Source organism: Megalobrama amblycephala, linkage group LG16 (genome assembly GCF_018812025.1).
Source record: "Megalobrama amblycephala isolate DHTTF-2021 linkage group LG16, ASM1881202v1, whole genome shotgun sequence".
In the NCBI taxonomy this organism is placed as follows: Eukaryota; Metazoa; Chordata; class Actinopteri; order Cypriniformes; family Xenocyprididae; genus Megalobrama; species Megalobrama amblycephala.
This window is the reverse complement of record NC_063059.1, coordinates 42,452,911-42,478,312: the sequence shown is the minus strand read 5'-3', so window position 1 is coordinate 42,478,312 and position 25,402 is coordinate 42,452,911. Positions and strand designations below refer to the sequence as shown.

The following is a 25,402-nucleotide window of genomic DNA, read 5'->3' as shown; positions in this document are numbered from 1 at the left end:
CCTTCGTTAACTGCGCCTGAGGTCCGAGGCCTCGGCCAATCAGAGTGTGTTAGCAGCATAATGACCCGACACAGCTCAGCACGTGATTGGCTGGAGCAGCGGAGCAGGACGACTCACTGACCGTGTTTAATCAAACAGGAAGGGTTGAATCGATTAGCACGAAAGCTGCTGCCTCACCGCGACACAGAGAGTGTGAGAGTGTGTGTGAGAGTGTGTGTGAGAGTGTGTGTGAGAGTGTGTGTGAGAGTGTGTGTGAGAGTGTGTGTTCAGTGCACTCGCGTGATGAGATGGGCTGTGGAAACATTCTCATGCATCAGACATGAACCGCTGCTGCTGCATCACCATTCTTCTTTTATTTTCCATCATTTATTCAGTGTTTCTCAGTGTGTTCAAGTATAATTTTTCAAACAGACAGAAAGTCATTACAGCTGCACCGGTTTCATGTTTGAACACTGAGGCGTGTGAGTTACGTGTGCACTGGTGTTCATGCGTGACCCGATTCATACTCTCAAATAACACTGTCAACATTATTGCTGATTACTACGGGAAGCATTGCTTGCACATCATTATTGTGTTAAATTCATAATCTTGAATCAGAATATCTTCCTCTTGCAGCATCTCTCCTCTTCTCTGATGACGAGGGCGGGGCAACCTGTCACTCACATGAGATCCACCAATAGCAAACCACAACCATCCAATCAATTCCCCACAGACACAATCAAGCCCCGCCCTACATTTGTTCTTGTTTGAGAAGCGTTTCACTCATATAGTCTAGAAAAGGCCAGCGCAACTTCCCTTTCATGATGATTTTAAATCCTTCGGTACACGTGTGTGTGTGTGTGTTCATTAGCTGTAGTGTTAGATGAGTTTAATCTCCTGATGGGAATGTGCTCAACTGGAAAAACGATCATTAAGTAAATAAATGGTTTAAGCGTTTATGGTCAATATCATTTATATAAAACATCTTTAAAAGTAAAACTGTAAAAAACTATAAATAAAATAGAAATAGAAAACATAAAGTAACTTTTAAAAATACAACAAGAAAATAATAATTGTATAGAACTATAAAATATAATATATCTTTAAAATAAAAGTGTGTGTGTGTGTGTGCGTGTGTGTGTGTGTGTGTGTGAGCATCAGTGTGTGGTATCTGTCAGTAATCTGTGACTCGGATCATGTTAAATGTCATTTGTGCTCATGGAAGCGTTTGAGGTCAGAGAACAGTGAGTCCTCCATGATTTCCCATGATTCCCTCTCTGTGCAATAAAGAGCTTTAAATAACCAGCAGCTCAAACACGAGAGCGAGGACGCGCTTCCTGACCCGATTATTGATTACTACTGATTATTTAACACACGACAGTCGTTCTACAGGAGAGAAAACGAGCCTGTCGCCATAGAGACGCCTCCGCTGAATGAGTTTGTGTTCACACTCGTTTATCCAGAGACGTTTATCGCTCAGAAGAGCCGCAGATCTGACGCATTATTCCCCGGTTATCTGACGCTGCGCTGCTCTGTGCTGCCGCCGCGGGCTGAGGATTATAGGTGTGTGTGTGTGTGTGTGTGTGTGTGTGTGTGTGTGTGTGTGTGTGTGTGAATCTAGGCCAGCAGTAATGAGTTTTCCAGCCTGTGTGTCCACATGGCCACTGGTGTCGTTCTGGTTACAGTTTGATCTTTGTGACCAGAGACAAATATTAACACACACACACACACACACACACACACGCGCGTGCGTGATATATGGATTATAATATCAGTATCAGTCAATATCAGCTCTTGTTTCTATGATCTCTTGTATTGTTCTCCAGAGTTTCTGCTGTATATTGTGATGTTTTGATGAATGATTCACATTGACTGTAGATGGTGATTTATGGCCCTCAAACATCAGCATCATTCACACGGTCACGAGTGTTTTTGAGCCGGTCTGATGATGCTCTCAGACTTCAGCTCTATTTAAATCAGCAAAACACAGTCAGCAGATTCTCTCGCTCTGTCTCACTGCGTCCTGATCTGATCATGTGATTTCATTTACTCATCCGCCGGTAACTAACCACATGACATGCACTGTATAATATCTGTATTTGACAGTAGTTTGACACACACTCGTCTCTGACTGAAGCGGTGTGTGTTGAACTGAACTGAATCTGCAGGTCAGGTTCACCACAGTCGCTCTTCATCTACAATCACTCTCTCACACACTATTGATCCTTATAAATATAACAATCACTCAGCTTCACCTGCGCTGTTCTCGACACACACCTGGGCTTCTGTCCAACAGCTCACACACACGTCCCAGAGAGAGTGTGTGTGTGTCATTGAGCTGTATGATAACACCAGACGGCGTGATGGAGCCGTTTCCTCTCTGTCGGAGCGTCTGTTCAGTTTTAGATCATGAAGATCAGCATTTCTGCTGAAACGCGACTGACTGCAAAACCAGTGAAAAATTAGGCGTAAGCAAGAAGTCAACAGAGCCGACGTGAGCAGCTGTGAAACATCTACCGGTTAAAGGCCGCACACATTTATTCACCCGTTTAACAACAGGAGCCGATCAGAACATGAACTAAAGGCCTGAGGATCAACACAACATCAGAAGAGGAAACTCCAGCATCTGTGAACAGATGAACACCATCTAACAGAGATTATTCTGGTCCAGGTGTTGATTTATCCTCAGAACAGCAGCTGCGTCTCGGCACACGTCAGAGAGAGACCGAAGCGGATAACTTACTCCATGTCCCGATTCATTCAGAATCACACCGGTTATGTAAGAGAAATGGGCTGCACACCGAGTTTGATGTTGGCTGACAGATGCGACGGCCATTAGAGCAAACACACGGAAACAACCAGCCTCTGAATCACTCACTGTATTTACAGTGGATTCTCAATGAAACACACTCGAGCCTCTCGTTCAGCTTAATTAAAATGAACTAAAGCAACACAATTTGCAACTTACTCTGCTTTCCTCCATGTTCATCAATGTTGCTGTTCGATCATGAAAAAACTCTGCAAAGTTCCAGTTCTCCTCTATATCAGTGTTTCTGAACTCCCTGAAACGCCTCCATTGTAGTCTTGAGTTTTCTTCACAGTGTTCCTCATTTAAATAATAAAGGGGCGGGGCCTGCTTGAGTTAGTTAGTAGTGTGTTGAAACTGGCAGTTATGGTAAGGGGCGGGGCATTTCCCAAACACCAATCACAACACACTGCTCCAGCCGACCAATCAGTGCTTTTCAGAAGGAGGAGCTTCACAGAGACAGGAAGTAAACAGAGCGTTACTGACAGACTGGGAAGAGAGGAGCTGCAACAATGGAGAATATGAGGAGAATAATCAACATTCAATCATTCAGTTCTCTTCCAATCATTTCTCCTATCAGGAGAATAATCAACCTGTTCTAGTAGAGACAAAAATAACATCAAGACTTGAAGGGTATAATATTGGCTCTTTAAAATCTTACAGAAGGTGTGAAGATGCTGACGTCCTCTGAGCTCTGCGTCAGGTCATGGTGAGGCTGAATGCAGCTGGAGACACAAATGAGGATTTACTGCCGTGGCCACTAATGGACGAGCCGTCCGCTGCGGTGATTTACTCTCAGTCCTGCCGTCACTGAAGGACAGACGCTTACAAAGACTTTCTCCCTCAGAAAGACCAGCGCTGGAGGTCTTGAGCTCTGTTCTGCTTCCAGAACTCGTCTTTATTCAGACAAGTGTAACTTTAATTAGTTTATGGTAATTTATGTATTGTATACTGCGTGTGATGTGTATTTGTAAGTAAACAGCAGTATTGTATGTGTCCAAGACAAATTGTTGGGACAACAAAGTCAATCTTATCTTATCTTAAAGAAAACATCAAAATACACATATAAGTGTTTATTTTATTGTGCTTTATCTCTCTGCATCTGCAGCTTCACACACCAAACTTCATATCTATATTCTGAAGGTGTGTTCATAAATCATTCGCCTGATTTATAGAACATTTTACTCCTAAAAACATATTCGAAATGTATTTGTTTCTGTCTGTTGACAGTATTTTCTGATTTATGCAGTGATAAAAAGAGAAATTCACAATCCCTTCTGTAGACTCTAAAAATGCTGGGTTAAAACAACTCATTTGCTGGGTTAAAACAACTCAATCGCTGGGTTAAAACAACCCAATCACTGGGTTAAAACAGCTCATTTGCTGGGTTAAAACAACCCAATCGCTGGGTTAAAACAACTCATTTGCTGGGTTAAAACAACCCAATCACTGGGTTAAAACAACTCAATCACTAGGTTAACACAACCCAATTTGTGGGTTAAAACAACCCAATCGAATCGCAGGGTTAAAACAACCCAATCACTGGGTTAAAACAACTCATTTGCTGGGTTAAAACAAACCAATTTGTGGGTTAAAACAACCCAATCGCTGGGTTAAAACAACTCATTTGCTGGGTTAAAACAACCCAATCGCTGGGTTAAAACAACCCAATCACTGGGTTAAAACAACTCATTTGCTGGGTTAAAACAACTCATTTGCTGGGTTAATACAACCCAATCACAGGGTTAAAACAACCCAATCACTGGGTTAAAACAACTCATTTGCTGGGTTAAAACAACCCAATCGCTGGGTTAAAACAACTCAATCACTAGGTTAACACAACCCAATTTGTGGGTTAAAACAACCCAATCGCAGGGTTAAAACAACCCAATCACTGGGATAAAACAACTCATTTGCTGGGTTAAAACAAACCAATTTGTGGGTTAAAACAACCCAATCGCTGGGTTAAAACAACCCAATCACTGGGTTAAAACAACTCATTTGCTGGGTTAAAACAAACCAATTTGTGGGTTAAAACAACCCAATCGCTGGGTTAAAACAACCCAATCACTGGGTTAAAACAACTCATTTGCTGGGTTAAAACAACCCAATCGCTGGGTTAATACAACCCAATCACTGGGTTAAAACAACTAATTTGCTGGGTTAAAACAACCCAATCACTGGGTTAAAACAACTCAATCACTAGGTTAACACAACCCAATTTGTGGGTTAAAACAACCCAATCGCTGGGTTAAAACAACTCATTCACTGGGTTAAAACAACTCATTTGCTGGGTTAAAACAACCCAATTGCTGGGTTAAAACAACTCATTCGTTGTGTTAAAACAACCCAGCAATTTTTAGAGTGTAAAAACTTTTAACTCTAATATGTCAACAAAATAAAACAAGAATTATGAATCTGGCTTCATCCAGTGTACAGATTTATATGCTTGAAATGTATGCAAAAATGTGTGCATATTTAATTAGACAATGCCTCATTTGCATATTTCAAATGCAGAAAACCTGTAACACAAAACAATTGTCTTAATGCACTGTGATTAATCAACTGGGGAAGGTTTTCATTTTTACCAAATTCACCTGTAATGTTTTGCCTTAAAAACACTCACACAGACTAGAGCTGTGAACGCACAGATTATATGCTAAAACTCTGCAATCTTTTATTGTACAGAACAACCATAATCGACATAAAGACCATCTACACCAGTGAGTCTGACACAGACGGGCCTCAGAGCGGCAGGAGTGATTGTAATCTGCGTGATAAAACAGCCACAGTCTGCGCCGGAAATGATTTCATTGATCTCTGAAACATGTAGACAAAACCTCTGTCTGAGATATTATCCACACAGACCCGCCCACCAGCTGCCAATCACACATCCGGCCAATGGAGAGGCTCCAGCAGGAGAGAGTTTTTTCATTTTGATGGACAGATTTGACCCAGAGCGGAGTAAATTAAAGAAGCCCAGATTACAGATAATCTGAATTCAGATAAACTAAAAAAGGAAACAGACTCTCAAATCTCTCTCTCTCTCTCAGCTGCTAATCTACTGCAATGACTCTGTGAAATTAAAGTGCCACCGATCGCTGTGATCTCCTCAGCGTCCGCCGCCGCGTGTGTGTGAGTGAGACTTTATAATTAAAACATGTTGGGCTCGTGTCACCATCATAACACTGTTAATCAAAGGTTACAAACACAGCTGCATTTCAGGTCACGGAAAACAACACAGTCTTTTCATCCGTGCGAAACGCCGCCGGTCACACGATTAATCAGATTATCAGGAGAAATTCGGCCAGTAAGAGGCCGTTCATCTGCTCCTTAATCGATTTCCACCCTCACTGAAAATCATTTAATGTCCCTTTCACACAATCGACGGCATCATTAAAGGGAAGATCTGATGTCTGACGGCGTTAACGGAGCGTGAAGAGAGAGATTTGGGCTGGAAATCCTTACTCAGGTGCTGCTGTAAGCCGCCGCTTCAATTACATAAACATAATCAGGACGTCGGCATAAACACATTACGATAACTGCTATGACGCGTGCCGTTATCGTCGGTGGCTTATTTGCGGGCGGAGAGAGCGTGTTGGATGAATCTGCATTGTGCTGAAATCCTCTTTGCCGTAGTCGGTCATGGCTGACAGGATAATGGCAGAGGTTTATAATCCTGTTAACCCTGTGAAAGCTTCACGCGCCGTACGCCGGCTCAAACCTCTCATTACTGTCTCGGGGAAACCGTCACTTATGAAGGTGATTGGAGAGCGGCGGTAAAGGCCTCGTCTGTCAGTAATGGACTTTTCTCTGACCCGCACAGGAAGGGCTGAACGGTTCCTCACAAAACAAAAACAAGAAGATTTGATCGTTTGCTGCTTCATCACACAGGTTCAAGCTATGCAGTTAAAAGGGAATGTTCTCAGAAAAGATTTAATGTTCTGGCAAGCTTCTCTCAAAGTTATGAACAAACGTTCTTCCAGGAACATTAACAGAACGTTCAGTCAGAGCTCTGGTCGTTCTGGCCCGATTAATCGCTAAAAGATGTGATTCGGCTTTGACGAGTACGATCATTCAGATCTGTGTTCTGATCCAGTCGTCATGTTTAGATATGAAACCGCTTCACAAACACCATCATTATTTCTGTTTTACAATAGATTATCACAGAAAAACTGGGATAAAAGTTTATATTTCGGATATAAACACTGATGTCTACGGTGTCGATCACATTTTGAAAGTAACTTCAACCTTCAATAACATTGTTACACCAGTAGGTGGAGACTGTTAAAAATGTATTTGTCATTGAATCATTCATTCAAGAGATTTGTTCAAAAAAGCTGATTCATCCAGTAATGATTTTTTTTATTATTTAATTATTAAAACAATTTAATAAAATATTTTTTTAAATAGACTGCACTAATTAACACTTTGTCAGAACTGGAGGTAAATGACGTGATATTTTGTTTAGTTTATTCAGAATCGTGATCTCTATTTTAAATTAAAAAAGCATGATTCTCAACATTTATTCTGAAGTGTTTTAGTTGGACGTTCTTTTAATGTTTTTTAAATGTTACTACTTGTTTCAGAGAACATTCAAAAGTAACATTCCCGTTATGTTTGAAGAATGATGCAATGTTCCCTTAACATTGCATCAAATTTTCAAACATTTTAAAAAAACTGGACGTTTTGAACATTCAGAGGACATTCAGAAATGAAACTTTAGAGCATGTTTTGTTATAGCTGGGTTTTACTGGATCAGCTCATGCAATCGAACCCGTGACACGCTGGTACAGGAGCGTTCACCGCTGTAGCCGTAAGCTCACTCGTTCTCTCTCTGGACAGCAACAGCACTTTCTATGTTCTTTTAACTCAAGCTGCATTGATTTGCTGGAAGGAAAATGCATTTGGTTTAATGTATTCCCTTTAGTGCAAAGATTTTCTTGTCTTGCAAACTCTAATGAAAGAATGAGAGCTTCTGTGGTGGAGCTCAATGTGCTCAGCAGAAACGCACAAAATATATTAACCTCGCACACACACACACACATCGACGCATGGTAGGAGTAAAACTTTCAGCTGTGTTCATCTCTATTCTGGTAAACTGTCATGTGACGGCCACAGAACGCAGTGTAACGCACTGAAACTCCCATCAGCCCCTGCGCCACATCCACCTCAGATGTGTTATGCTAAAATTAAGACGTGTTGTGACAGACCTCAGAATGAAGCGTGTCCATGAAATATGGATGAGATGCATCTAAAATAAGACTCTGTATCAGAGCAGAGCAAACGTCTACCTGTAACAGTCACATGTGATTCCACACAAACACCTGACCAATCAGAGTATATATACCGTATATCATAGTATTGTGATCACTGGCACTTTATCCGAATCGTTTAGGTTTTTAGATCTTCTTTTCCATCAGTTGCTTACACTGTACAACACTGCTTGTTTGTGAACATTCAGATTTTTGCATTGGTCTGAACACACTGAATGAAAACACAAATTCACTCTCTGACAGTAGGTGGCGCTTATGGAGCAGCAGAATCAACATCAAATACTTGGAGGTCAAAATCGACAATTGTTGTTTTGTTATGGAATATTGCCGTGTTTATTATAAATGATTTGTCCGTGATTGTGTTAAATTCAGGTTCCTGGTAATCCTGAATCAGAACATCTTCCTCTTGCAGCATCTCTTCTCTTCTCTGATGACGAGGGCGGGGCAACCTGTCACTCACATGAGATCCACCAATAGCAAACCACAACCATCCAATCAATTCCCCACAGACACAATCAAGCCCCGCCCTACATTTGTTCTTGTTTGCAAAGCCGTTTCACTCGGATATACGACACTATAGAGAAGAAAAGACCAGAATAACTTCTTCCCTTACTGAGGACGTTCTCCTAAAGTCATCTGCACGTCTCAGATAGAGAACAAGCACCAGACTGAGGATCTTCTCATCTGCCATGAAAACCTTCACATGTTCCCGGATCAAACAACCTGAAAAATCTAAGCAAAGTCTCGAGGATTATGTGAAAATGACAGCTGTTTGATTGGGGCTGGAGCTGAACTCTGAAGATGTCCACTGCTAATCTATCTGAAGGCTTTGAGAACGTCATCTGAAGGCCGAACACCTTTCCTGTGCATCTGAGTGGGGCAGAAACTGGGGCAACCCACTTCTTGACCCAAATCCTCAAAGACGGTCCGTGTTTAATGGAGCATCAGGCTGGAGAATCTGTCCAGTAAGAAACTCATGTGGGAGATGCTGAGATCACGGTTAATGAGAAACTAACTCTACATCAGACCGCAAGACCAGAGGAAATCTACCACACGTCTGAATGATGAACACCGAACGATCAAAAGTTCATTTTAATGATGTGTGTCTCTACCATAACGGATTTAATGAAACACTAACAAATGGAGTTATATTCAGAGCACGCGCTCATTCATGGCCAGACGGCAGAGCCCTTTTACCAATAAATGATGAATGTTAATGAAGGTTTATCATACATTATCATTCATCTTTTCATCTTTACATTCCTCATAGTGTCACTTTTATATCTAATAGTCAACATGCCTTCACTAAATGAGACATGAGCGTCCGGCCGCCCACTGACTCGCTCCTCGCTCTTATCCTCATCCTCTCACTGAAGCAGATCGAGTGTTCAGTGAAACCACAGGATCAACACAACGCCACACTGACCAATCAGATTACAGCATCACAGATTCATTAACAGCCCGTGATCTACAGTATGATAAAGAAAAGCTTCTTTATTGGCAACGACATCCAAAGAATCTGTCTATTGCTCTAAAGGTTCCTAATTGTGGAAAAAGGTTCAATAGGTCAGTGTTTCTCGACTGGTGTGTGTAGTCAAAGAAACAACAACAAATGCATTTCTAAATGTTTTCTGATGCAAGACTTTTCAGAAATACATTTGTTTGGTTCAAATTCGGGTCCCATGGATAAACCAGTTGAGAAACCACTGCTTTACGCTATTAAAATGTTCTTCAGCACGAAGAAAAAGTGGTTCTTCACGAGCACAGTGTAAAGTACTGTATACTTCAGTCTGTCACACATACATGACCGCTCTTCTTGTTATTACATTATTCATGTGCGGCACGACCGGCAACAGCTTTAAATGATTACAAATGAGATGAATAAAACTAAGATGTCATTATAATTTGTCAACAAATCAGTTTTCTTGAGTGTAAAACGGCAGCAGTGAATAAAATATCATATCATGAACCAGATGAACAATAATCTGTCCATGATCAGACTGTGAGCAGAGACGGCTGAGCTCACGAGTCTACGGATCCATTTCAGAACCCGCACGATATCATTTAACAAAATAAGAGCACTTTGCTTTTTAATTGAGTCCTGCCCTGATGAAGCTACCTCACATAATTACGTTTCCTACCAGACCAAATAAAACCGATCATTCTGCTCAGTGAATGTTGGTAAAGCTTGTACTACAGTCCTGAGTGAGTCGCTCATCATCATCAGTGTGAAAACTGGATCTCGGAGCTTACGTGAGCAGAAGATGCTGGAAAAGCAAAGAGTGTGGATTTTCCTGAGAACAGTGGGAAGATACACACCATCAGATCCTAAACACCAGATTTTCAGAAGTATGTGAAGTTCACAGCTCCATGGTTGCAGTAAACTTACACGACGTTCTTGAACTGCATGAATTGCACGCCGCACATCTGCACATTTTGAACGGTTGTTAAGTCTGACGTCACGCGGCAGCGCGTCCGGGTCCAATCTCATACTACAAGAAAACAACAAACGGTGCTAATATACATACATGATGTGGTGTAATACTTCAAAAAAATATAATAATAACTTTTATCTCCACACCAAAATCCCAGATGGCCAGACAGTGATTCATCTTTTATAAATCATTAAAATATTAATGTCTGTGATGCTGTGAGCACGGAGACTGTTGTGTAGACTGTAAGTATTTTAAATGCTTAACTTTTTAAAATGTTAAATTTAAAATTTCTTATAAAAGAGCCGGGGCTTGGACCCAGAAACAGCGTTCCTTACGTCACGACTTAACAAGCGGATAGCATGTTAAAATTGCCAGTTTTTGGGGGTGAGCAAAAATGTGCCGTTTTTGTGTGTCCCTTTAAATGCAAATGAGCTGCTGCTCCCGCCCCCTTTCCAGGAGAGGGCGGAGCTTCAAGAGCACATATTCCAGCGTTCAGACAACAACAAAACAGGACAATCTCACGCACTGAAAATGTCAGAAACCGTCAGTAATGGTGTTCAGTTCGAACCGGAGTCAGACAATGATGCCTACAGAGCCAGAGAATATATGCTGCATGGAGATATAACAGGTATAGTTTAGTTTAATTACGGTTATAACTTATGTTGTCATCTTGCTTTTATCCACCATTAGTACAAGCCTGTTGTAGCAGACCCCATCTGAATGATGGCCAAATCTTTACTGATGAGTTTTATGAAGTTTATTGTACATCACACAAAAGATGAAATGTCTGTTTCTATAAATCTATACAGACCTTATACCTTTTCGGGGGGAAGCTTAATAAACTGGTAAACTTTATATCCTTGAAACCTCTCGTATGAACTGTAATAAACTGCGTGCTCTCCTTTTCATGACTGTCATATCCAGTATCGCTCTGGAGACTATAAGCTGGATCGCGAACAGCTGGTACTGATCCATCCTTGAGTGTTTTATATTGTCCCTTTGTACAAAGCAGTCTGGTGTAAAGTGATTTGCGCAGACATAAACAAATGTAGGTATATGGGGGCGCATTCCCTTCAAAAATTAAAATATTGCACAAACTACAAAACGTAAATTAAATCTGTATTTATTCAAAATAAAAGATATAGATTGTACTGAATTTTTTTGCTCAAGATAGGGATTTTATTAAGTCCACGTCATTTTAGCATGAATGTGAATGTTTGTTGGAAACACCAAATCGTTTAACTATGCTGGTAATAACAGAACTTGAGACCATAGTTGGCTAACAATTTTGGGAAATGCACCCTGGAACGCTTGAGAAACTGCAAGCGGTCTCACGCTGTCTCAGTAGATCTAGAGCGAGGCTCATCCGCGCTCACAGCGAGAGTTCGGTGTAATGTGTGGCTTCACTACAGTAAAACAGGATTAGAGTCTAATTACTGTCTCCTACGCTTCTATTACAGGCTCCACATGACTCACGCGCTCCAGCACTGCAGCAGAGGAACTCCAGGAACACAAGGAGACATCCATGGCGTGAAGCTCCTCTTTTATTTAACGCGGATCAATGTTTCAGCAGATGTGGAGCTCCGAGGAGCCTGTCAGAGCCGCACACACCACAGACGCCATGTCATATTTAATTAGCACATATGACGCTCACTTGCTTCTCCTCCATTATTACGTCCGTCTGATGTTGTACTGCAGAATTTAATGAGTCATTATACTGTCTCTCACGGGATTCAATCAGAGCAGGTCTGAGGAGTGACGCGCACACGTGTGTTTGACTATATCAGTGAGCTCATCTCACAGACTTTAATCAGGTTAATGATGCTTTCTCAACTAACCCATGATTTGACCGATTTATGAGCATTTCAGGACACGTATAATGTCCTCACTAGTCAGAAGTTTCACTACATTAGTGAGGACATTTACATTTACATTAGTGAGGCCCTTACAAGCAGCAGGTTTATTAGGCTGCTGTCACTTTAAGAGTTTATACGTGGATCGATACACTGTTACACAACATGCATTTTCTCTCAGCTATTTACGTTCCAAAACTGACTGTATTTACCTGAAGTTTGGGTTCCTTGCCGCTGTCGCCTTTGGCTTGCTTAGTTGGGGACACTTGACATTTGACTTGACATTTGATTTTCAACAGTGCTTTGATCTGCCTGCATTGACACTATTCTTTAAGAGCTGCTGTTATCAATGTAAAGCTGCTTTGACACAATCTGCATTGTAAAAAGCACTATATAAATAAAGGTGACTTGATTTGAATGCTCGGCAAGATGGGCATTTTGACATAATTTTGTATGTATTTGGCAATTTAAGTGCAATAAGCCACAAAAAAGAGCTCAATTTCATACTCTTTATGAGAGCGCCACTTACAGAGATCAGCGGTGTGCACGCTTTTGGTGTGAACGCGAAACCTGCGGGAATGAGTGAAATTATGCACAATACAAGCACTATTCACCTGGAGCGAATGAGATGAGTGAGTGAGAGGACGCGGGCGTGTGAATTCGCCGTCGGAGAGAGAAGAGAGTGAGAACGCGCAGCTGGTATCGGTGTATCGATACCGCAGAAAAGGAGTATTGGAACCGTTTCAGATATTTCAGTATCGATACATATCGAAATATCAATATTTTTTTGACAACACAATCTGCTTGGTGGGTTCATTATTATTCTTAATGAATAACACAACATCAGAACAGTACAATGACAAACTCGCTTATATTAAGCATAAAATGTCTATTAACTAAACGAATAAGAAAGGCTTCCGCCATCGTCTTGTCAGTCAGCTCGCCTCACTCTCGTCACGCAGTAAATAAAGTCTGACTCCTGCTGCTGATCTGCACACGCGTCTGTTTTCTAACTGAACTAAATGATTTTATTTCAGTGCCACAGTGGGCAAGTGATGTAATCGATGTGCGGCTGAACACAGTGTAACAGCGACTATCACAGAAAGCCTACCGGGTTGTGTGTCAGAATTCATAGCATTCATAAAACAGTAGGCAATAGTCCCTGGATGACCTACTTCTTCTGCCGAGATTCTGACGTTTGCATTCGATGGACACTTTACTATCCCATGAGGCCACGGGAGAAGATTTTTCTATAGCTGACGCTGTAGGTCACATGACAGTGACAACGTGTTGTCTGGAGTACGTTCATACTGCACACATTCATACAGAAGATAGAAGATACTTTTTTAGTGGTTCGAGAAGGAAGTTTCACACTATATAGTGTGTGATTTCAGACGCAGAGCTTCTCTAACGCTCACTGCAGCTCAAGGTGTTTGAAGAATCACACAATGGAATATTCCCTTAACATTCACTAAGAATAAACATTTTCAAACCTTTGAGCATTCAGAGAACATTCAGAAATAACCTTTTCATAACTTAATGTGTTGAGTAGCAAAATGTTCTAAGAATATATTTTTGTTAGCTGGAAAGCGCAAAACTAACACACACCTCAAATTCCCATGATGCTTCACCACAACACAACACATGCTTTTTATGGTTTTCCTTGTGGAACTTCATTTGTTGCATAACATCTGATCCTGTTATATATTATACAACAAATCCCTCAAGATCCACAATGAAACTATAAAAAGGATCCTGAGTATCACGGACGTGATGAGGCACAACATACGTGTTTTATGTGCGCACAAACACACGCACTGACCCTCATGAGTACAATCTGGACATGCAGCATCTGGTTAATAATAAAACAACTGTATTATTTAGTACTTTAATGAGGGTCTGTCAGATTTAGACCAGCTTATTTCCAAATTACAGCTTATAAACACACACACACACACACTGGTGGTCAAGCAGGTTTGTTTGTCTGATTACTGACAGTCGTCTCAGAGGTTGTTTTTCATTGGGGTTTGATCCAGATACAGCCTGTAGAATCTGCTCTCAGCTCACAGCAGGTGCACAAACAAACACTGTGTGTGAGTGTGTGTGAGTGTGTGTGTGTGTGATGGGGAAGATTCAAAATCAGGTCACTCATTGATTCCTCTTCCAGAGATCTGCACACTCAGACACACTTCATTCAGCAGACGGGCATTTTGCACAATCATAATATTTTGCACCTCCTCTACATACACACACTAACTCACACACACACACACACACACACACACTCAGTGAGTGATTCTGCTCTACTTCCTGTCTGTGCGGTCTGTGATTTGAGATCAGTGATTCAGACTCAGTCAATCAGCTCATATTAGAGACTCGTCTATTACGCTGAGTGCTTCAACCACACACTCATAAATCTCCCATGAGCCCTGCTTTCAAACCGCAACGTCAGCTCTTCCTGTGGCGTCACGGCGAGTGTAGCAGGTAAACGGCACAATTAAAACCCAGAGAAGCGAGAACTAAACTCCGCGGAGCATCGCTCACCTCCAGCAGGAAGTTACGGGTATGAAACGCCACATCCAGCAGGACAAACCACTAAAAACTTCCCTTCAATCTATTATTTAATCAACATCAGGGAGGATTTTCTTTCATCTACATACAGTGATAGAGGACAGGGACTGATAGGAAACGACAGGACCGCTACACCACCAGCCCAACAGTCAAGGGAAGTTTTCTGGCAGAATCCAGGAGGTTCGTTATTCATCACGGATCGCTGCCAAAACAGTTTATCTGAGACTTGAGAGGGAAAAATCAAGAAGGGCTCGCTGACTCCGAGCCACACATCAATTTTGGAGCAGAGCGTGTGCTTTAACTGCTCTGTAAAACACGGTGAGTAACTGCAGTAAACCTCCGTCAGATCAGCCGCTGTAACTACACGTTACTTTCATCTTCAGTCGCTGCTGTTTGATCAAACACCAGATCAATCTATTCGACAGGAATGACACTAGCTATGTTTCCTTCTAAAGTTGAGAATTTAACTTGTGCGCAAAACTGGAATATGGCATTAAATATTTGCGAATAAAGCAGCGTTTCCTTCTCATGTGTTCAAGTGAACAAAATCATCAATTCCTGGTGCAAAATATCAGTAATAAAAATGTAAGTGTCTCTTTTCTCCTCCATCATAAATGAGTTTGTCTCAGAGCGTCAGACGAAACACAATAAACGCTGTCATGTGATCTTGCGTTCGGATGCTGGTGTTTGGGAACACAATCGTGTGAGACGCTTCTGGAGGAATTAAACCAAATCATTCTGATGACAGACTTTGACCCGACATTTGAGATACTGCGATGTGATTGGTCCACTGGTTAGTCCAGTTATCCAGAAAAAAGGTTTTGAGGGATTTATCCAGTAAATGTGTTTCTGTCGTAGTTTATGCGCATGTCTTCTTATTGTTTCAAACCAATGATCTGACACAATTGAGCGCATACGTTTTTATGTGCATTTTACCGTTTCCAGGGTTTTTATCCCAAAATTCACATACAAACAGGTGGATGGAAACACAGCTAGTGACACTAACTGCACGGATAACTGAGCGTCCCGACGCCCGTGAGCGGTTCCAGCAACCAGCGTCCATCTGTAAAATGGACGTGACGGGAATCTACTCAAACGCAGGAATGGAAAATCTCAGCACTGCAAAAACACACTAGCTGATAGACGTGAGTAAACGGTCACATCAAATGAGATGTACTGAGACGTCCAGTCAGACGTGATCTTTACATACCGATTCAAACCGAATGTGGCACGGGAGAAAGACGGTGTCTGTCTCAATCTTCTATGGAACACAAGCTGCTTGAACTCACATCCGAGCAGATGTAATGCAGCAGTGTGTGTGTGTGTGTGTGTGTGTGTGTGTAGTGCACAGCTCTCCAGCATTGATTTTAACCCACATCTCGCCCCTGATGAGCAGTCAGCACTGCTTTTCTTCTGGAGAAACAAAGACTCAAACACCCAGCAGAGTTTGCTGCTTCCTCTGACTCTCCGTGAGCTGACTGACCAGTCACACAAACACCCACCTCGACTGAACACTAGTCCTGAAAATAGCATGTGAAATGATACGCAGCATGCCAATGTTTCAGATGGTCACATGACCTCATTATAGATGCGTTTACACTGCAGCGCTAAACACACAGATCCGATCTTTTGACTATATCTACTTTTTTTTTACCAGCAAGCTGTCGTTGATGTTTGGAGTGTAAAATTTGACTGGACAGATAAAGGTAAAGATCACCAGTGCAGCGTCTCTCTACTAATAGTGAAGCTGTGAGTTTAATTACTGCAAAAACAGCGACATTATCACCTTGTTGCTGAGAAATATAATGCAGCGATTCAGTAGCAAAGCTATGTTATTGATAACGGTCAAGGGCAAAAAGGGGAATTGACTATATAGAAATGTTTAGATATCAGATTTTTAGTGGCTCAGATCAGATTTGAAAAAATTGGATCTCGTGCAGATTTTGGTGTTTACACGTGTGCAACTATATCTGTTCTGCGAATAACAAAATATGATTTGTTTATGACTGTGTAAGTGCTGCTAAATGTCTTAAACATGAGACCATGATTAGCTAAAACTGCTGCTGTGATTTGGAGTGGGATTAATGAGCCAGCGGTCACATCACATGTGATTCCTACATCGCCTTCTTGACTCATTATTGATCAGACTGCCAAAAGCGCAGAGATTTTCACACAGAATTGAGCACGCTAAGAAAACTCATGCGATTGTCACCATCATCATCATCTGACGCTGAGTGGGACAAACCGCTTCAGATTTCAGCACAACCGCGGCTCGGCCGGAACAGAAGATGGAAGATGATACAGCACTTGGCAGGGTGCGATATCTGGCTTTCAGCGAGACGGGGGGAAAATGTGTGTAGCCGAACATTAAGTGGAGTCAGATTAGGTGGGAGAGCTTTTTGCACCGGAGCCGTGACACACGGGTGACCCGGAGCTGCAGTCTAATGGGACGCCACTAATACAGCAGACACATGATCAGAGCTGATGGATTCACCTTCGCTCAGGACGACCAACAACCCTCCGGGAGGAAACACAGATTCTCTCTGCTAATATGCTCTAAAAACATTTCGCTAACGTTCCCATTAGGTTATGAAAACATGATTTCTCTAAAACGTTTTTTCTTGGTTATGTGAATGTTAAAGAGGTCGTGAACTGTGTTGTTTTATTGTTTTATAATGTATACTGAGGTGCATTTATAATGTTAGTATGATTTTTACATCAAAAATTGTCATAATTTAGAAATAAAAGGCATTTTTCCTTCCCTGATTTTATCCTCTGATTTGAACGCTCTGTTTTAAGGGGCGTGTCTGTGAGACTTCAGTGTAAACGCCCACTGCTGTGATTGGCTGACATCTTTCCATATGAAAAGCCAAGTATTACTCTCTTTCAGCAAAAGTTTCAACACGTTTTTACTGTATTTATTATATTTAGATCGTGTCATGAAAGGTTGCAGTGATGAACATTGTAGTCGATCACAGACATGTTGAGCTCATGAAAGCAGTGATCTCGTCATTGAAACTCAATTTCTGCACACTAATGAATGCTTTCATCATAACTAACAGTGCAAACGTGATGTAACTAAGAGATTCGCTGAATAAAACGGGAGTTTTGGTGCGAGTCCAGAACTCAGTCACTGATAAACTCTGTTTGATTGACAGCTCCAGCGATTGTAAAGGGAGCGTTCTTTATATGATTTAATCACAGTTTAAATAACAGATTATTTTCATCCTACTAAGAGAAACAAGGTGAAGTTGAGCGTTTAGTCGCTGGTTTGATTTACTGACACACAGACAAAGATCATGTGACTGTACATGAATCATTAATATCAGATCAGGCATTAGAATGAACACAGTTACTGACATGTTGTTGCATTACTGTCGAGTCCATATCGTAAAAGTCTGTTTGCACTGATATGCAACTGATTTACCAAAGAATCCACAGTGAAATGAACCGAATACAAATAAATAAAGCTCAACTGAGACATTCACATTGTTGAAAATAAATAACCATATTCCTGCATTAGGATCCTTTGAAAGGTAATGTTATTTCAGTCCTGTATCGCTCTTCTCTCCTCCTCATCTCACTGACACACCAGTGGGCGGGGCTAATGATGCAATGATGAAGTAGGCGTTGATTTCTTCATTGGAGGCGGAGTTTCACCTATCTATGACAGGATCAGTCGTTCTCTGGGTCTGGTGTCAATAAAAGCTTTTATTGGACTAACAAGGAAGATTTCAGTTCAGAAACTTACAGTTTATTCTTATAGTACGATGAACTCTTATATATCAAAAGCTCAAGGAAAAGTTGATTTCTCGATTCATGACCCCTTTAAATAAAGCAACTAAGGTTAGGTGTAAGGTGTAAGGAACAGTACATTGTATCATTCTTCAAACATTATGTGAACGTTACTGTTTAATGTTCTCTGAACGTTCTGAAACAAGCAGTAACATTTAAACATTAGATGAACTAAAATGTTTCAGAAAAAAGTTCCATGAATGATATATAAATAAAGTTTTGAGAACATTATTAAAGACCAGATAACTTTGATGAACGTTACTGGAAGAATGTTTGTTCTGAGAACGTTCCCCTGTGAGCTGAGACATTCCCGGCCCTGAACTACAGGTCAATCTCCGTGTCACAGCGGAGGAAGAGCGAAGGCCAAACCCAGAGAACCGAGAGCATGTGAGTCAGGAGATGACACTGAACATACACATACACTGTCTTTTTAAAATAGCACACACGTGTGCTGTTATTGTCCAAAGAGGTGATAATTGACTCAGAGTATTGCTCTCGCTGAAGAGGATGTTTTAATAAACCAACAATGACTCCTCTCATTCTGAGACGCACCCTGCAGCCAGATCCGCTGCCAGGAGTGTTAAAAACCAATTAAAATTACAGCATTGTGGGAAAATGGCCCTGAACACTGGAGGGGAACTTCACACCTCAGATATAAAGAGCAGCAAATCACAGGCCCAGAATTATGGGTCGCAAATTAGTCGGCAAAGCCCCAGATAGCTGCTATCATTTAATAAGCAGTAAACATGATATCTGTCAAATACACTTGCAGAATGGCATAAACAAAAACCGCTGTATGTCCCATTGTTGGTGGAATATGATAAACAGCTTTGCTAATTAATCCTGGTGGCCCTGAAGGACTGAGCTCTTCACAGGAAGTGCTGCAGATAATCACATCCTGTTGGTTTGAGAAGATGTGCAGCTCTGCGCTAATTGCTCGGCCTGGATACTCCTAATGAGGCCGCAGTGCGTTATGTCGTTACGAGTAACAATAAATCCGTAGGAGATAAACGGTGCTTTACGCAATTCCCATTGCTGCCTTCTGTCCGACTTTCTGAAAGTTTATCACGCAATACGAACGTGCAAAACCATGACTGTTTCCAAACAGGTTTCCTCAAACTCAGCATGTGAACAAAAGCCATGATATACCAGGAGATGAAAGTCAGGCGAGCCAGACCATATTCTGCATTTGCATCTTTCATTATATGGAAAAGTGTTTCACAGAAGAGAGAAAAGGAGAGTAAACCATGATGCCCAGTGGGGTTGGTGTAACCCTGGTTAGGAATCTCTGCATTATACTTGCAGTCGTCTCTGCATGCTAAACTGGAATACACAGTAAATACTTCAGCGTTAGTGTGCGCTTCATTGCATCTATTATTAAACAGATGATTGAATTAATTTAGAATATTTCTGAGCAAAACTGTCTAGTTTTGCTCGAGTGCCCATGAGTTAAACAGTGAAAAGAGCCTTTGACAGCACAGGGAGCTTTATCTTAACCAATCACTCCATTTTAAAGGTGGAATTGAGGGCAAAAACGTCATCTTCTGCTCCAAGAATAAAGCAAACGATCCTGTTTCTGACGCTACAATGGAAACATTCAGTGTTAGTTTGATCTGATCATAGAACTGACCATATGCACGGTTACTTCGTGGTTTTTCGTTAAGCCAGCTCGAGCATTTCCGGTGAACTGTTAGCTGTCATTCTGCACTCGCTGTACATCGACACTAAACCATCAATGGTTGACTTTTCAATGTTGTATTTATATTTTACTGCAGTTATCACACTTGCCTAATTTGCCAATAAACCAGTTTTATTGATTTCAATAAAGACAAAGCTAATGGGGACGTTTGAATAAGAAACGTGGTGTCTGTAGTTAGACGCTCTCACGCAACATTTCTCCAGCACTTCAAATGTTATTTTTTAATGTGATGACCTCAAACATTATGTGTTCATCCTTCTGACACTGTCCCCATTTGTAAAACCAAACGTTTCAAGAAGTCCAACATTTGATAGAAAACACGTTTAAATATAAAAAAGACATTAATTACCTCTATAACCATCAGATGGCAGCAGAGGACTATTTATTAGCCATTTCCTGTAATAGTTTTTCACTCAGTTTCGCTTTTGAATAAATAATAAACATTATAAAATCACTAGGTTTAAAAATACATTTTGTCAAGGTGAATTATGAAGTACTCATAAAATCTCACGAAAAACAATAACTTTTCTTGCAAATGAATTACACAGAAAACAAGATCAAGATCAATGATTTCAGCACACTTGTGAAAACTCACATTTTATTCAATGGATCTAATTAAAGTGCACAATAAATCTTTAATTTACAGTGTGTTGATGCTTTTTTTCACACAAAAGTCGATGATTGAATTGAATTTTGCAGAGGAGGAACACTGAGACACGTCTTTATTTATTTTATGTCATCTTACGTTTGAATAACTAAATTAACGCTAGGCCTGACTATTTAAGTGACTATATTCTGATTATAAACTGAGTATTACACTATTGATGCTCAACACACTGACAAGTGACATTTCAGCAGAAGTTTTCCAGCTGGCTTATATTATTGCGGAAGTTTTGAAGAACGCTCATTGCATATAGTGCATTGTGCAGTTAACATATAACAAATTTAATACAATTAATCTTATACATTGATTAAGGTGGTAAATCTCCCATGTATTTTGTTCCTGATCGAAAGGCCAAAGAAACTCAACGGTGTTTTGGTGCAACTGCTGCTTGGCAGCATATGCAACATGAACAGATGTTAGCCGGCCCTCATCCTCAAAACCAACCATGAACGAAACTACACAAGGTGAAAGAAAATCGGTCCCGAATGACCTCAGATACGGCTTAGGGCCTTGGCACGCTGTTGATGTCCAGTGTGAAGCAGAAGCGGCTGAGAAGCTCTGCTTTAATGCCATATGCTGTTGGTGAACACATCAATAAACTGGAAGCGCCTCTAAACATCCAAACACAATCCAAGCCCCCGAGTCTAAACTGCACTTCAATCAGACTTGTGCGCCTTCAGCTAAGACACTCGCTGATTTATGAATGAGAGCGTCTCACTGCTGTGTGTCTGAAGACAGAGAGGAGATGAATAGTGTGTGTGTGTGTGTGTGTGTGTGTGTGTGTGTGTGTGTGTGTGTGTGTGTGTGTATTCAAACTGAAACCACTTCAAGCGTTTCGACTGCGTGTGGAGGTCTAGGGCTCGGATTCACATGCCGCACTGGGAGAAAGACACGTTCCAACTGACTAATGTCAAACACAAAGTGACCCGGTGCACTTCACAGCCAATCACCATCACCGCCGCTCAGCACAAAAACACATTTCATCTAATCAGGTCTGTGTGCGGTTCTGATGAATCTGAATGAGTTCCTGAGTTCTGCTGTAACGATGATGAAGAGAAAGTGTTCAGCAGGATCTCTCTCTCTCTCGCAGTGAATGTCTAATAACTGTAATAATCGCAGTGAAGGCTGAAGCAGAAGGTGAAGGTGAGGTAGATATACAGCAGGTCAAGCCAAACTCTTGACCCTCAAACACATCAACATCTGTCCAGAAATCAGCTTGAAATGACAGTCTATTAAAGAGGTCATGAACTGTGTTGTTTTATTGTTTTATAATGTATCCTGAGGTGCATTTATAATGTTAGTATGATTTTTACAACAAAATTGTCATAATTTAGAAATAAAAGGCATTTTTCCTTCCCTGATTTTATCCTCTGATTTGAGCGCTCTGTTTTAAGGGGCGTGTCTGTGAGACTTCAGTGTAAACGCCCACTGCTGTGATTGGCTGACATCTTTGCATATGAAATAGACAAGTATTACTCTCTTGAAAAGTTTTAGCATGTTTTTACTATTACAGCTCTCAAGATTAACTAATGGTAAAAAGTGTTGATTATATTTAGATCGTGGCATGAAAGGTTGCAGTGATGATCATTGTAGTCGATCACAGACATGTTGAGCTCATGAAAGCAGTGATCTCGTCATTGAAACTCAATTTCTGAACACTAACCAATGCTTTCATCATAACTAACAGTGCAAACGTGATGAAACTAGAGATTCGTTGAATAAAACGGGAGTTTTGGTGCGAGTCCAGAACTCAGACACTGATAAACTCTGTTTGATTGACAGCTCCAGCGATTGTAAAGGGAGCGTTCTTTATATGATTTAATCACAGTTTAAATAACAGATTATTTTCATCCTTTTTTATATAATTTTGTTTATATAAACGGGGAAAAATCTAAGAACACGATAGTAAACTATGGAGTGCCGCAAGGATCAGTGTTAGGCCCTCTGCTATTTTCAATCTACATGCTGCCACTCGGCAATATTATAAGAAAACATGGAATTAGTTTCCACTGCTATGCCGATGATACTCAGTTATATATTTCAACACGACCAGATGAAATCTCTAAATTATCCAAACTGACAGAGTGTGTTAAAGAAGTAAAACTTTGGATGACTAGTAATTTTCTTCTATTAAATTCAGATAAGACTGAAGTATTACTTATTGGGCCAAAAACCTGTACACAGAATCTCTCAGACTACAATCTGCATTTAGAAGGATGTGCTGTTACTCCATCCTCGACAGTTAAAGACCTGGTGTTATATTAGACAGCAACTTGTCCTTTGAAAATCATATTTCATATGTTACAAAACAGCCTTCTTCCACCTCAGAAACATTGCTAAGATTCGGAATATGTTATCTATTTCTGATGCAGAAAAGTTAGTTCATGCGTTCATGACGTCTCGACTAGATTACTGTAATGCATTATTAGCTGGTAGTCCTGCTTCCTCAATAAATAAGCTACAATTAGTACAAAATGCAGCTGCTAGAGTTCTTACCAGGTCAAGAAAGTATGATCATATAACACCAATTTTATCATCTCTACACTGGTTACCTATTAAGCTCCGTATCGATTATAAAGTATTGCTAATGACCTATAAGGCTCTAAATGATTTAGCTCCTGTGTACTTAACCGATCTTCTATCGCCCTACAATCCTTCACGCTCTTTAAGATCACAAAACTCTGGACTTCTGGTTGTACCTAGGATAGCTAAGTCCACTAAAGGAGGGAGAGCGTTTGCACATTTGGCTCCGAAACTCTGGAATAGCCTTCCTGATAATGTTAGGAGCTCAGACTCGCTCACCCAGTTTAAATCTAGATTAAAGACGCATCTCTTTAGCCAAGCATTCACATAATGCATCTCATATCAGATCAATTTCACATGACTATCTTTGCTTAATGTTATGAACAGCAGCTATGCTAATTATTCTCCATTTGCTTTTCTGTTTTACCTCGGGACACCCGTCCCGAGGTGACTAGAGAGGACTTCAGCTTCAGTTTGGATCCAGCCTCTTAAGAAGACCTCAGATGACCAACACCTATGAAGAGACGACGCCAACTCCTGTGAGGACTTCAGAAGACGCAATCATCTGGATCAACATTCACATTGCACAATTTCTATATCCTAATTATTGTTAATGTAATTCATTTTTCAGGAGCTCATTGCTTCTACCTTCAGTTAAACTGCTAACAGTGATTGTAAATTAATTGCCTAAATTATTACATTATTTGCTAACTGCATTCTTTAAATTGTAATGTTGACATGCATTCTCTGTAAAGCTGAAACGATATGTATCATGAAAAGCGCTATACAAATAAATGTGAATTGAATTGAATCCTACTGAGAGAAACAAGGTGAAGTTGAGCGTTTAGTCGCTGGTTTGATTTACTGACACACAGACAAAGATCATCTGACTGTACATGAATCATTAATATCAGATCAGGCATTAGAATGAACACAGTTACTGACATGTTGTTGCATTACTGTCGAGTCCATATCGTAAAAGTCTGATAATGCCGAAATGTGATTGATTTACCAAAGAATCCACAGTGAAATGAACCGAATACAAATAAATAAAGCTCAACTGAGACATTCACATTGATGAAAATAAATAACCATATTCCTGCATTAGGATCCTTTGAAAGGTAATGTTATTTCAGTCCTGTATCGCTCTTCTCTCCTCCTCATCTCACTGACACACCAGTGGGCGGGGCTAATGATGCAATGATGAAGTAGGCGTTGATTTCTTCTGCGGAGGCGGAGTTTCACCTATCTATGACAGGATCAGTCGTTCTCTCGGTCTGGTGTCAATAAAAGCCTTTATTGGACTAACAAGGACGTTTTCAGTTCAGAATCTTACAGGATATTCTTACAGTACGATGAACTCTTATATATCAAAAGCTCAAGGAAAAGTTGATTTCTCGATTCATGACCCCTTTAAATAAAGCAACTAACTTCCAATATATAACCAATATACAGCAGGTCATGTCAAACTCTGAGCCTCAACATCTATAAAACACACATCAATGTCTGTCATAACTTTCTTAAAGTCAGTTACATAGAAACGTTGATTAGTATAATTAGAATTGGAAATGTAAAACTAATTACCCCATCTGACAAACTGTTAGGTCAGTCTCGTTCTTACGACTCTAAACAGTGTTTATGCAGCTGGCAGATGATGCTTGAAACAACAGTCTATTTAATAACTAACAATATACAGCAGGTCATGCACAACTCTGAGCCTATAAAACACACATCAATGTCTGTCCAGATATGAGTCAGTCTATTAATAATGAAACTCACTAACTAACTAAGCTCATTCTGC

At 40.6% G+C, this 25,402-nt stretch overlaps 1 protein-coding gene across 2 annotated transcripts in view; it reads right to left on the bottom strand.

The window, feature by feature from the left end:
- LOC125248205 (limbic system associated membrane protein) overlaps nt 1-25,402 on the bottom strand; it is a 146,871-nt gene that overhangs the window by 52,886 nt on the left and 68,583 nt on the right. The window lies entirely within an intron of this gene.